The 11,951-nt window shown below is 51.2% G+C and overlaps 1 long non-coding RNA gene across 1 annotated transcript; it reads left to right on the forward strand.

Annotated features, from left to right (window-relative positions):
- Window positions 1-319: 319 nt before the first annotated feature.
- Window positions 320-2,113, forward strand: LOC129658784 (uncharacterized). The gene is made up of 2 exons (XR_008717516.1): window positions 320-757; window positions 1,122-2,113. It is a non-coding gene; the product is annotated as an uncharacterized LOC129658784 (long non-coding RNA).
- The last annotated feature ends 9,838 nt before the right edge of the window (window positions 2,114-11,951 follow it).

The following is an 11,951-nucleotide window of genomic DNA, read 5'->3' on the forward strand; positions in this document are numbered from 1 at the left end:
TTTACTACCTTCTCACAGTCTGGACCCTCAGGACTCTGAAAGTCCTCCAGCCCCCAGGGTTTCAGAGAGGAGAGTGAGCCCCACTGATGCGGTTTTTGGCACCCCCTGAATGGCTTGGGGCTCCTTCATACGAGGCTCCTGTTTGTTTCTGAGTCCTGTGGAGGTCTCGTCACCCCAAGCTCAGCACCCAAGTCCCTGCCTCTGTAAGATTTCAGACAGAAAGAGAAATCAGCCAAGGATTAAAACACTAAGCACTAAGAGCTTAGTAATTAATTAAGAGCTGACTCATTGGCAAGGACCCTGATGAGGTCAGGAGGAGACGAGGGTGGCAGAGTAGGGAGACGGTCAGACAGCATCACTGACTCGGTGACCTGAGTCTGAGCAAACTCCAGGACACAGTGAAGGACAGGGAAGCCTTGCCTGCTGCAGCCCCCGGAGCGCAGAGTGGGACGTGACTCAGCGGTTAAACAACAGCAAAGAGCTTAGCACTGCCAACATTTTGTCTCCACTGGTTGAAGTCTCCTTGGCCAGATGGTCCGTGATGGTCTGATGTCGCAAGCACCCAAAACTACAGGGCAAGTCCAGTGCAAGTCAGTTCCAAGGAGATATTGGAAATATAACCCAAAATGAAGGGCTTCAAGTCACCCACAGGGATGTGGGAGAACCATCCACATCACGAGCAAATCCACACACCTCACCAATGAAGACACGGTGGAGCTAACTGATTAACAGCCAGAAAGAGGGGCTATAAAAGACGGTGAGAAACTGCACACGCAGAAGAGAATGACTTAAAGCCCAAATTTTAAGAGAATCTCTTGGGAAAATGGAAGCTGCTTTTCTTTTTTTTTTCCTTGCAAAATCTGATGCTCTTTTGATGAGGTTATGAAGTCCAGCTGTGAAGTATGAGATATGACATCATGTTACTGTATAAGTTTGTTGAGAAGATTATGACATAAGCAACCCTTGATTCCTTTATTATTTTTAAAAAACTTAACCTATAATTGAAATTAGAACATGTTTTACTAACTAGAAGAATATACATTTCACATTATTATTAATAGTTTCATATTTTTTCTAGACAGACTGCTAATGTACTCTTTACTTGACTGTTTTCCATACAGTTCTGGTTTCTGTCTTCAGGGACACGTCCTAAGCGGCCCATTTCCAGGTTGCCTGACCGTGACCCTAAGGACCTCTGCCCGTGGACTGCAGCATGGTCCACGTCTCAGGACTCCTCTCCCCCAGAGTGGCATCCACATGGTGATCCTCTGTGCGGTAAGAACACCCGGGCGGAAGGGCATCGCAAACCTCTGCTCTGCCAGTTGACGTAGCGAAGCCGGTGAAGGATCTGACAGGTGCTGTAACCGGGGCTGAGGAGTACTCAGCCTGCCATCATCACACACCTGCTGGGGGATCCGCACCCTCCTCCGGGTCGGGCTGCCCCAGCTGCTCCGCGACCACCCCGGCCCCGGCCCTGACCATCACGCTCACAGCCGGTCAGTCCTCTGAGCAGTCTGCTCCAGCGTGCCCTCCAGCACCCCTGGGGCCAGGTCTTCCTCTGGATTCATCCCTGAGAAGCCCGACCCTTCATCCAACGACAGCCTTCGAACACCCGAAGGCACCTTTCCTGTCCTCGACACGCCGTCCCAGCGCCAATCTTTCAACTGTTTCTCTCACACCGTTTGCAGAAGCTTCTCCATCCTGGTTATAACTTGGAGGCACCATCTAACTTAGCAACGCTCCTCCTAAGATACGGTCACCAGAACTGCTACCATGCTTTCGACATGTTCTGAACCTCCTCGGTCTCACAAAATGAGTAAGAAGGAACATTCCTAAAAACAACTGGGGGGAGGACTCCCCTGCTGGTCCAGTGGCTAAGAATCTGCCTGCCAATGGAGGGGACTCGGGTTCCATCCCTGATCAGGGAACTAGACTCACACATGGGCCAGGGCAGCTAAGCCTGCACACCACAGGAAGGTCTTGCGTGCCATAACTGAGACCCAACGCAGCCCAATAAACAGACAATTTGGAAAAATATTTGGGGGAATTTAAGTCTCACTGATGACTCACATTGAGGTCACAGTCTGTTAAAATAAAACCTCTGGCAAAATAATTTTCAGTAGATTTTCTTTCTCATCTTTTTAATCTTGATTTGCACAGAGTTAAACTTTTTTGGAGGTAACTTCAGAATACTGTATGGCATCCTGTTTCATCTCTGCTCCTTCCTTTTGGTCACTCTTACAGGCTGCTGAGACATTCGGACAGTGCCCCTCTGCTTCTAATAGGAAATTTGAGACACAAAGAAAAGTATAAATAAGGAATTAAAATGATCCACAAGATCCATTAGTAATAACTCCCTCGATACAAGATCTTTTTCCAAATTTCTCTCTTTTCTTTTTCTTTCTGAGGCACAAGCACACAAAACATGTAACAGATGTGTTATATAATATAGTGGTTGCTTGGTAATATACTGTGAGTATTTTCCCACATCATTAAATATTCTTATTTAACTGAACTTAAATATTTTTAGAGATATATCACAATTTATGCAACTAAATCCTTATTGTTGGACATTGAGATTTCTCTCAATTAATTAATATTACTTAGTCTGCAATGATTAATCTGCAATGAGCTCCCTGTTCATAAATCATTCTGTGCTGCTCTGATTATTTTACTTTAAATTGCTAAAAGTGGAATTAGTGCATGAAGACAAGGCAACCTTAAAAGCTCTTGCAACCTTGTTGAGACTGGATTAAATATGCATCATGTTAATTCTGTAGCATTTACATATTTGATCAACATCCTCCAACCCAAGCCAAGTGTTTCAATGACACGATCTTGTGGCAAATGAGTCCATCTGCTTTTAGTTTTATCTGCATATTTTCTTTTTTATCCTGTAATTTCAGTATCTATATAACACAAGGGCTATGTATTAGGCTGTGTGTAATATTATACCTGGGCTTCCCAGGTGGCTCAGTGGTAAAGAATCTGGTTGCCATTGCAGGAGATTTGGGTTCAGTCCTTGGGTCGGAAAGATCCCCTAGAGAAGGCAATGGCAATCCACTCCAGTTCTCTTGCCTGGAGAATCCCATGGACAGAGGAGCCTGGTGGGCTACAGTCCATGGGGTCGTAAAGAGTCGGACACGATGTAGCAACTCAACAACAATGATAATCTTCTGCATACCTTCTCTGATTAGACCCCCCACCCCTTTATAAATGAACAACCGAGCCCCACAGAGCTAACTGTCTCACGGTCACGGCTGGTGATGGGGGAAACCACTTTCCAACCAAGGCTTGTCATCCTGTCGATTCTCAGCTTATCTCAAGTCCTCACACACACACGCACTTAAGAGTGAAGAGGTGAGCTCTTTCTGTCGCGTCCCCCAGAACTTCTGAGTCCCTGTTGTATGTATCACATGCTCCTTCTGGCGGTCTTGTCTTGCCCTATTTCTGCCTCTGTGGATCGACAGCTGTCAGGGGTGTGGGATGCACTCTGACCCACCCCAGGCAAGTGCCCCAGGGGTGCCCACTCCCCACAGCCCCGCGTGGTCCACAGGAAGCAGGAAGGCCTCCTCCAAGCTCCCTCCTCTGCGCCAGTGAATCGTGAGCCATCCCATCTCCTCCTGGGAGCAAGGCCCCACCGTGAGCGGAGTTTGTCCCCGTGGAATCCAGCTGAGGGACCCAGGGCTGCTGACCCACTGTTTCTCCTTGGTTTCTTTAGTTTGGAAGTCCAAGGCTTTGATTTGTGGTTGTTGTTCAGTCACTCAGTCATGTCCAACTCTTTGCAGCCCCATGGACTGCAGCACGCCAGGCTTCCCTGTCCTTCACCTTCTCCCAGAGCCTGCTTAAACTCATGTCCATTGAGTCAGTGATACCATATAGCCATCTCATCCTCTGTCATCCCCTTCTCCTCCTGCCCTCTGTCTTTCCCAGCATCAGGGTCTTTTCCAATGAGTCAGCTCTTCACATCAGGTGGCCAAAGTATTGGAGCTTCAGCTTCAGCATCAGTCCTTCCAATGAATATTCAGGACTGATTTCCTTTAGGATGGACTGGTTTGATCTCCTTGCTGTTCAAAGGACTCTCCAGAGTCTTCTCCAGCATCAGAATTTTAAAGTATCGATTCTTCAGTGCTCAGCCTTTTTTTCTGGTTCAACTCTCACCTCCATACATGACTACTGGAAAAAACACCTCTGTTTCCTTAAAATCTTCTCAGTTGTCGCTTATTCCATCCTGTTCATCCTTTCCGATAACAGAGCACAGAGGGTTCTGGAAGCTCTCTCATCTCTGCTTTAAGGGCTGGACCAGCTGACAGTGGTAAGTCCTGGGGTGGACGCAGCGGCACGTGTCACCTCGGGCCTTGGCGGGTCAGCTGTCGGGGCAGCTCCTTCTCTGGAGAATTTGGCAGAGAGTCTGCCTGTTCACAACTTCTGCACAAGCTGCCATGGACCCGCTGCCTGGTGTGATCCCCCCGCACCCGCCCAGAGCCCCCGAGGCCTCTGCTGCCCCCTCAGGGTAAGTCGGGGGACGGCCACCGCCACGATCCCTGACCCGGGGTGCCAGCCGACACCGAGGGAGCTGGGGAAGCAGAAATTGTGTTCACACATTTCTAGGATGTTTTCCTGTTCTTCCTGTGCAATCAACATGACATCTAAGGAGAGAGAATTGGCGATCATCTAAGACAAAGCATCCTCACATAAGTTATCCTTGGCACACGCTCATCAAACCCCACCTTCAAGAAGGGGAGCGTCCCTCAGGGGCATCATGAGGGCAGCCCTGAACCAGGTAGGATTAGGGGCTCCCCAGGAACTCAGTTTTGCCAAGAAAGGGCTGAGGAGCAGGGATGAAGCGTCTCTAGGAAAACACGCTGGACAGCTCTGGAATCTTGTTGGGACTGATGATGTCAGTGGGATTACAGCTCAGGACTTGGGTCTGTTCAGACTCCGTTTCCAGAATAGTCCGCTGGCGTCACTGCCTCACTGCAGGCATTTCCTGCCTTCCCTCCTTTGTCTCCTGCCTTTTTGTCTCACGGAACCTGTCCCCCAGCTCTCTCCTCCTCTCAGATCTGATGTCCGCAGGGTGCAGGGGGCCTGGGAGTCATGGCCGAGGCTGATGAATCCAGGTCTTCTCCACCTGGCCCTTTGGGGACCAGTCACTGTGAACACAGATTTCACAAGTAACATGACACTCACAATATCAGGATCAGTGATGCCTTCCAGAGAGCTGAATGCTAAAGCATCCACATGCCGGGGATCTGAGCTGCAAAGCTTCGGATAACACCGAGACTTCCATTTCTGGGAGGCTTTCCATTAATCACCATTAACAGGTAAAGAATGTCACAGCAGACGAGCGGTGTGTGCCACTGAGAGACGCTCTTCAGCGGGAGCTTTGACATTTTAATCTCCGTCATTTCAACTGCTGGAGAAACGAGGCCAAGATAACCCAGAAATCGTAGGCACACGCACAGCGGGGGTAACGGCCCACCAAGGCGTGTGACCTGTGCACATGCATGGGTGGGATTAACCATCGTGGTTCCGAAAGGACTCCCGGGTCAGGACCGGAGGAGGCGCTGCAAACGCAGAGCGGGCCTGGGGCACCGGCACCGCCCCACCCCGGGCGGGTCCGCGGCCCCCACAGACCTGCGTTTGTTGTACTTTCCAGAGAGACACAAAGGCTTGAAACTGAGTGATCAGCACACGACATTTCAAAAGTAGGAGCAGCTGGAGAGCTCAGAGAGGCTGAGACGACGACGCAGAGAGCGGGCAGGAAGTTGCTGATGCGTGAAGGCATGACTGGCCTTCTCTGTATGAGCTGGGTCTGTCTGCTGGGCCTGGATCCCATGGTTTATGCGTCCTTTGGAATGTGGGACCGTCCTGTTCAAGGAAACGCCAGGATTGATCATTTTCTCCTTTTTACTGTTGGTATTGCCTTTGGCCTAAGAATGACAGGTTTAAAGACTGTCATTAGCCTAAGTTGCAAACAGATTATATGTTGATATAATAAATGTTTTACCTCTAATTTTTGTTTTAGTATCTTCTTCTAAATGGGTATCAAACCACGTTGAACCTATTTATTAAGGCTTTCCTCTGAAAGGTGCCACGGTTGCAAAAGCCAACCTCTGTCCTTATCAGAGGCCGAGGAGGCACCTCGGCAGGAGACAGAAGGGGAGCTGGGCAGCCCTGCCCGGGCTCCAAACGCATTCTGCCTCTCTCACCCTACTCACTTTGCTCCTGCAGCTCCTCCTGCCTTCCCAGACGTCTACCCTTCTCAGAGATCCCTGGGGCTGTGGGCTGAACTGTGTCCCCCTCCCTTAAATTCACATGTTGAGGCCCTAACCCCAGTGTGGGAGAATGTGGCTGTATTTGGAGACAGAACTTTCACAGAGTTGATGAAGGTTAAATGAGATCATTAATCGGTAAGTGAAAGCGAAAGTCACTCAGTCGTGTTCAACTCTTTGCAACCCCATGGTCCATGGAATTCTTCAGGCCAGAATACTAGAGTGGGTAGCCTATCCCTTCTCCAGTGGATCTTCTGACCCAGGAATTGAACTCGGATCTCCTTCCCTGCAATGGGATTCCCTGCAGGTGGATTCTTTACCAGCTGAGCTGCCAGGGAAGCCCATCATTCTTTGGGTGGGTCCCAAACCAATAGAACCCATGGCCCTATAAGAAGGTGGGCTTCCCAGGTGGTGCTAGTGGTAAAGAACCCACCTGCCAATGCAGGAGATGCCAGAAACTTGAATTTGATCCTTGGGTTGAGAAGATCCCCTGAAGGAAGGAATAGCAACCCACTCCAGTATTCTTGACTGGAGAGTCCCATGGACAGAGGATACTGGTGGGCTACAGTCCATGGGGTTGCAAAGAGTCGGACAGGAGTGACTGAGCACATCTTATAGAAGAGAAGATGAAGACATGGACACACTCAGAGGGATGGACACACTCAGAGGGACGGCCACAGGAGGATGGGGGGAAGTGGCTGAGGCTCGAGGCCTCGGGAGAAGCCAGCCCTGCCCATCCCGGGACCTCGGCTCCCAGCTCCCAGGACTGGGAGATGATAAGCTCCTTTGTGAAGCCCCCAAGTCTTGTGCGGGGTGATGGCAGGTCTAGAAGATGGACCGACCAGCTCAAGGACACTGTCCTTGTGGGGCCAGCCCAGGACAGGCCTGCCTGCACAGTGCCATCCCAGGAGCCCCTCTTCCCATGCGGTGACCTGTGTCGGGGCCGATGACCAGACTCCTGGAAGACAGAGACTCACGTTGCCTGGGCTCTGGAGCCATAAAGCCCGGCACCCCACACATGAAAGATGCTCCCTGGGGTGGGGTGGAGGGGGGTTGAGAGGCCCAACTTCACCTTCCACCTGATGGCCAGCACTGCTCCCTGCCTGGACCCGAGTGGAGGACGCCACCCAGCAGCCATGGGCTGACCTTGCACCAGGCCCTTGGCTCAGGCCTCAGCTCCACTTGCAGCCGGCAAGCTGTGTGGTGTGAACTGAAAGGAGAAACCGCAGGATCAGAGTTCCCTCTGCGTCTGCGTGGCTGGGAGCCTGGCTGCAGGCATACGACCCTCTACTATAGGTCGGCTTGAATGCTGGGGGCGTGGGGGTTCGGGCTGAGAGGCCAGGCCAGACTCCCTCCAGCTCACTGATCTGTGGAGGATCCTGGGCCCCAGCAAGCAGAGCATCAGACACCAAGACAACCACATCACCCAGGCTCCATGTAGACAGGTGATTGCAGAGGGTGGAGCAGAGTTCCCTGTGCTGTACAGAAGGCCCTTGCTGATTGTCTATTTTATATATAGTGGTGTGTGTGTGTGTGTGTGTGTGTGTGTGTGTTAATCCCAAACTCTTAATTTATCTCCACCTCCAACATCAAGAAGATCAAACCAGTCAATATTAAAGGAAATCTACCCTGACCCTGAAGCTCCAATACTTTGGCCACCCGATGCAAAGAGCTGACTCATTGGAAAAGACCCTGTGCTGGGAAAGGTTGAAGGCAGGAAGAGATACAGGTGCCAGAGGAGGAGATGGTTGGATGGCATCACCGATGCTATGGACATGAACTTGGGCAAACTGCAGGACATGGTAAGGGACGGGGAGCCTGGCGCGCTGCGGTCCGTGGGGTCGAGAAGAGTGGGCACAACTTGGTGACTAAACAACCAAGCAAACTGCAGTTCATTTTGTGAAGTCTGTGAGTCTCTTCCAGTTTTGTAAGTAATATGTGTATCCTTTGCTGTATACCTGGGGGATTTCTCTGATGTCTCAGTGGATAAAGAATGTGCCTGCAATGCAGAAGACGAAGGGGACGTGGGTTCGATCACTGGGTCGTAAACGTCCTCTGGCGGGGGAAATGGCAACCCATGCCAGTACTCTTGCCTGAAAAATCCCACGGACAGAGGAGCCTGTGACTTACAGTCCACGGGGTCGCAAAGAGTCAGACACGACTGAGCACACACATGAGCTTCTGTACAATGTTGTAAACCAACTCTACTCTAAGATCAAATAAAAAATATATAAATTAACACAGAGGTGAAGCATCTGACCAGTTCAACCTGTTGTAACATGAGTGAGTGAGTGGGTGAAGTCAGTCAGTTGTGTCCGACTCTGGGACCCCGTGGACTGTAGCCCACTAGGCTCCTCCGTCCATGGGATTCTCCAGGCAAGAGTACTGGAGTGGGTTGCCATTTCCTTCTCCAGGGGATCTTCCCAACCCAGGGATCGAACCTGGGTCTCCTGGACTCCAGGCAGATGCTTTAACCTCCAATCCATAACATGGATTAATCTTAATTTAGGGTCCATTAGAAATGGAATCACCATAGCAGTGCCTAAGTCAATGACTATCCATTGATTAACCACAGAGTCTTAGAGAGTAATCAAGCTCCCCTGCCACCTCCTGAGGGGGGTGGCGCGTGTTGAACAAAATGCAATTTGTTGATTCATCACCCTTCTGTGAGATCCTCATGTTTCTTTGCCTTCTGTGTAGTAAGTGGTCCCCCTTAAGATGAAATCTACGAATAAGAAAATGCAGTGTTCTCCTGAAAACACACAGGCAGCCACACCAATTTTTCGATTATTGGTGCACTGGCCTTTAACCACAACAGTGATGTATGCGGTCAGCCGTGTCTCGCCTCCTGTCCATCGAGAGCCGGGGCATCAGCGCTGCTGGTCAGGAGCCTGGGGTTACGAGTTGTCACTATCAGGATGCCGGTTCTGAGGTGCAGGGTGACCATGTTTTATCATCTCACATTTTCTCTTCTCTGGCACACACACACGCGCACACACACACACACACACGTTTCCATTGGATGAGAAGCAGAGAAGTAGGCTAAGCTCCTCACGGGGAAAGCTCACTCTCAAAGTCTAAAGCAAGGTTATTATCAGTGAAAAATCTGCTTTCAGGCATCTTCTTGGTGTGGGGAACAAGAAACTCCCCTGACCCACTCCCTGACTTCTGGCCTTTGCTCCCTGGTGGGAACTTCAGGGACAGTGCTTCCACTTCCACCCATGGGGTCATTTTCTGTCCACTGAGTGGGCCCCCCAGTCATCAGAGCCTTTCTGGGGAGGCCGACCATGGAGCCCAGTCTCAGCACCCAGGAAGGGGTGAACCAGATGGATGGCACCTGGGCCCCTGGGCATCTCGGACGCAGGGGTTCCCAAGGCTTCAGAAGGCTCGCAGGCAGACCCTCGGGCCAGTGGGGTGGGGCACCAGGGTAGCTTCCAGCTGATGGCTTCCACTGGCAGATGAGCAGGTTTGCACGGAAAGTCATTAATTATCTCCCATTTAATCATCTATTTTAAGAGTTTCTGTGGGTTGGATAATTAAAGATATAGGATTTTATAGGGATTACTGCAGGACTTGAAATCCCCACCGCGGGCCCAGGCCGACAGCACTTGTCTCGAGGCTTTGGGAGTATGTCTCTGCTTGTGACCAGCCTCCCGGGCCTTCCTTGGGGCTGGCCTCAGACCTTCCTGGTCTCCTACTGCCTTCAACCCACCACTGGGCTCCAACATGTTCTCAGGAAGAGCCCCGTGTGTCTCTGCTCTCAGCTAAGGGTTAGAATGCAAGCACGTGCAACTCCTCCATCTCCAAGACCAGGCGAAGACAGCTGAACAGCAAGAAAGCCTGGAGGGGTCCTGCTCTCCTCCGAGGGTGAGAGACAGGCAGGCTTTGATGGGTGGCGACCGTCAAAGGTGATCTTCAGTGGCCCCAGCCTCCGGCTCACGGCCCCATAGGATGGCTCCCCTTGAGTGTGGGCTGCAGTTAGTGACCTGCATGCCTGCATGCTCAGTCATCTCTGACTCTTTGCGACCCCATGGACTGTAGCCTGCCAGGCTCCTCTATCCATGGGCTATCCTGGGCAAGAATCCTGGAGTGGGTTGCCATTTCCTCCTCCAGGGGATCTTCCTGAGCCAGGGATTGAACGCAGGGTGTCCTGCACTGCGGGCAGATTGCTGACCATCTGAGCCCCCAGGGCAGCCTAAGTCAGAGTTAGCAGAACGTCACTTCTGTGATTAGGTTACGAAAGGCTGTGACTTTCGTCTTGTGACGCCTCTCTATCAGCTGGGCTGCTTCCGTGAAGCGGGTGCTGGAGAAGCCACCTGGGCAAAGAGCTGAGGGCCGCCTCCAGCTGGCAGCCTCGAGAAGCTGAATCCTGCCGACAATCAGGAGAGCACATTCGGACTTGATGGTCCCCAGGTGAGCCTTCAGATGAGATGCAGCCCTGGGCAGCTCCTTGTCTGCAGCCTCGTGAGACCCTGGATCAGAACACCCGCTAAGCCTGCACAGACCCCTGACTCACAGAAACTGAGGGTGCCATTGCTCAGCAATGACTGGTTCCACAGCAATAGATGACTGGAGCTTCCCAGGAGGCGCCAGTGGTAAAGAACCCGCCTGCCAGTGCAGGAGACATAAGAGACGCGGGTTCAATCCCTGGGTGGGGGAGATCCCCTGGAGGAGGGCACAGCAACCCACTCTAGCATTCTTGCCTGGACAATCCCATGGACAGAGGAGCCTGGTGGGCTACAGTCCATGGGGTTGCGAGTCAGATGCGACTTAAGGGACTTAGTACGCACACAGTGAATGACCACCACACTCAAACTGACAAAAGTTAGTGACTGTAATGAACCTTTACACTTTTCAACACGGTCATTTTTCAGAGAGTGAGACTTCTAAGCGTAAGTGTGATATGTCCAGTAATAAATATGGAACCTCAGTTTCCATTTGTTGACAAACAGGAGAGTGTCTCTGCTGCAGCCAAGACGCCTCTCTTCTCTTCGTATCTGTTAAGAGCTTCCCCTGTCCTGTGTGCTACGAAACCGTGCTGTTTACAATGTGTCTTTCACAGGTCAACACCATTAACAACTGGGGGTAGGAAGGGCCCGGGGGACCCAGCTCAGTGGCCTTGAATGTGACTGGATGCATGGAGTCTGGAAGCCTGCCATCCCAGGGCTAAACAGTGATAGCTGAGGGGCCTGAACTGGTGTTGGGGCTGAGGGGGCAGGGCTGTATTGCTAGGAGAGAAAAGGATTGAGGATAAAAATGACCCAGGCACCCAATGGTCCCCTCGGTGACCTGAGCTCCTACCAAAAAAAAAAAAAGTGCTAATAATACAGTTGATGGATCCCTCAGTTTCTCAGAATCCTCTATTTTGCCTGGTACTTGCAAATAGGTTACTTATCTTATTCTTGGGCTTCCCTTGTGGCTCAGGTGGTAAAGAATCTGCCTGCAATGGGTTTGATCCCTGTTGGGAAGATCCCCTGGAGAAGGGAAAGGCTACCCACTCCGGTATTCTGGCCTGAGAATTCCATGGACTGTGTAGTCCATGGGGTCACAAAGAGTCGGACACGACTGAGTGATTTTCACTTTCATTTTCTATCTTATTCCTATCGCTAGAGTCAAAGAAAGCAGAAGAGGCTCAGCTCAAAGCTCTTCTAGCCACCAGGGATTCTGACACAGGCT

The sequence above is a fragment of the Bubalus kerabau genome, chromosome 8, assembly GCF_029407905.1.
Source record: "Bubalus kerabau isolate K-KA32 ecotype Philippines breed swamp buffalo chromosome 8, PCC_UOA_SB_1v2, whole genome shotgun sequence".
Lineage (NCBI taxonomy): Eukaryota > Metazoa > Chordata > Mammalia > Artiodactyla > Bovidae > Bubalus > Bubalus kerabau.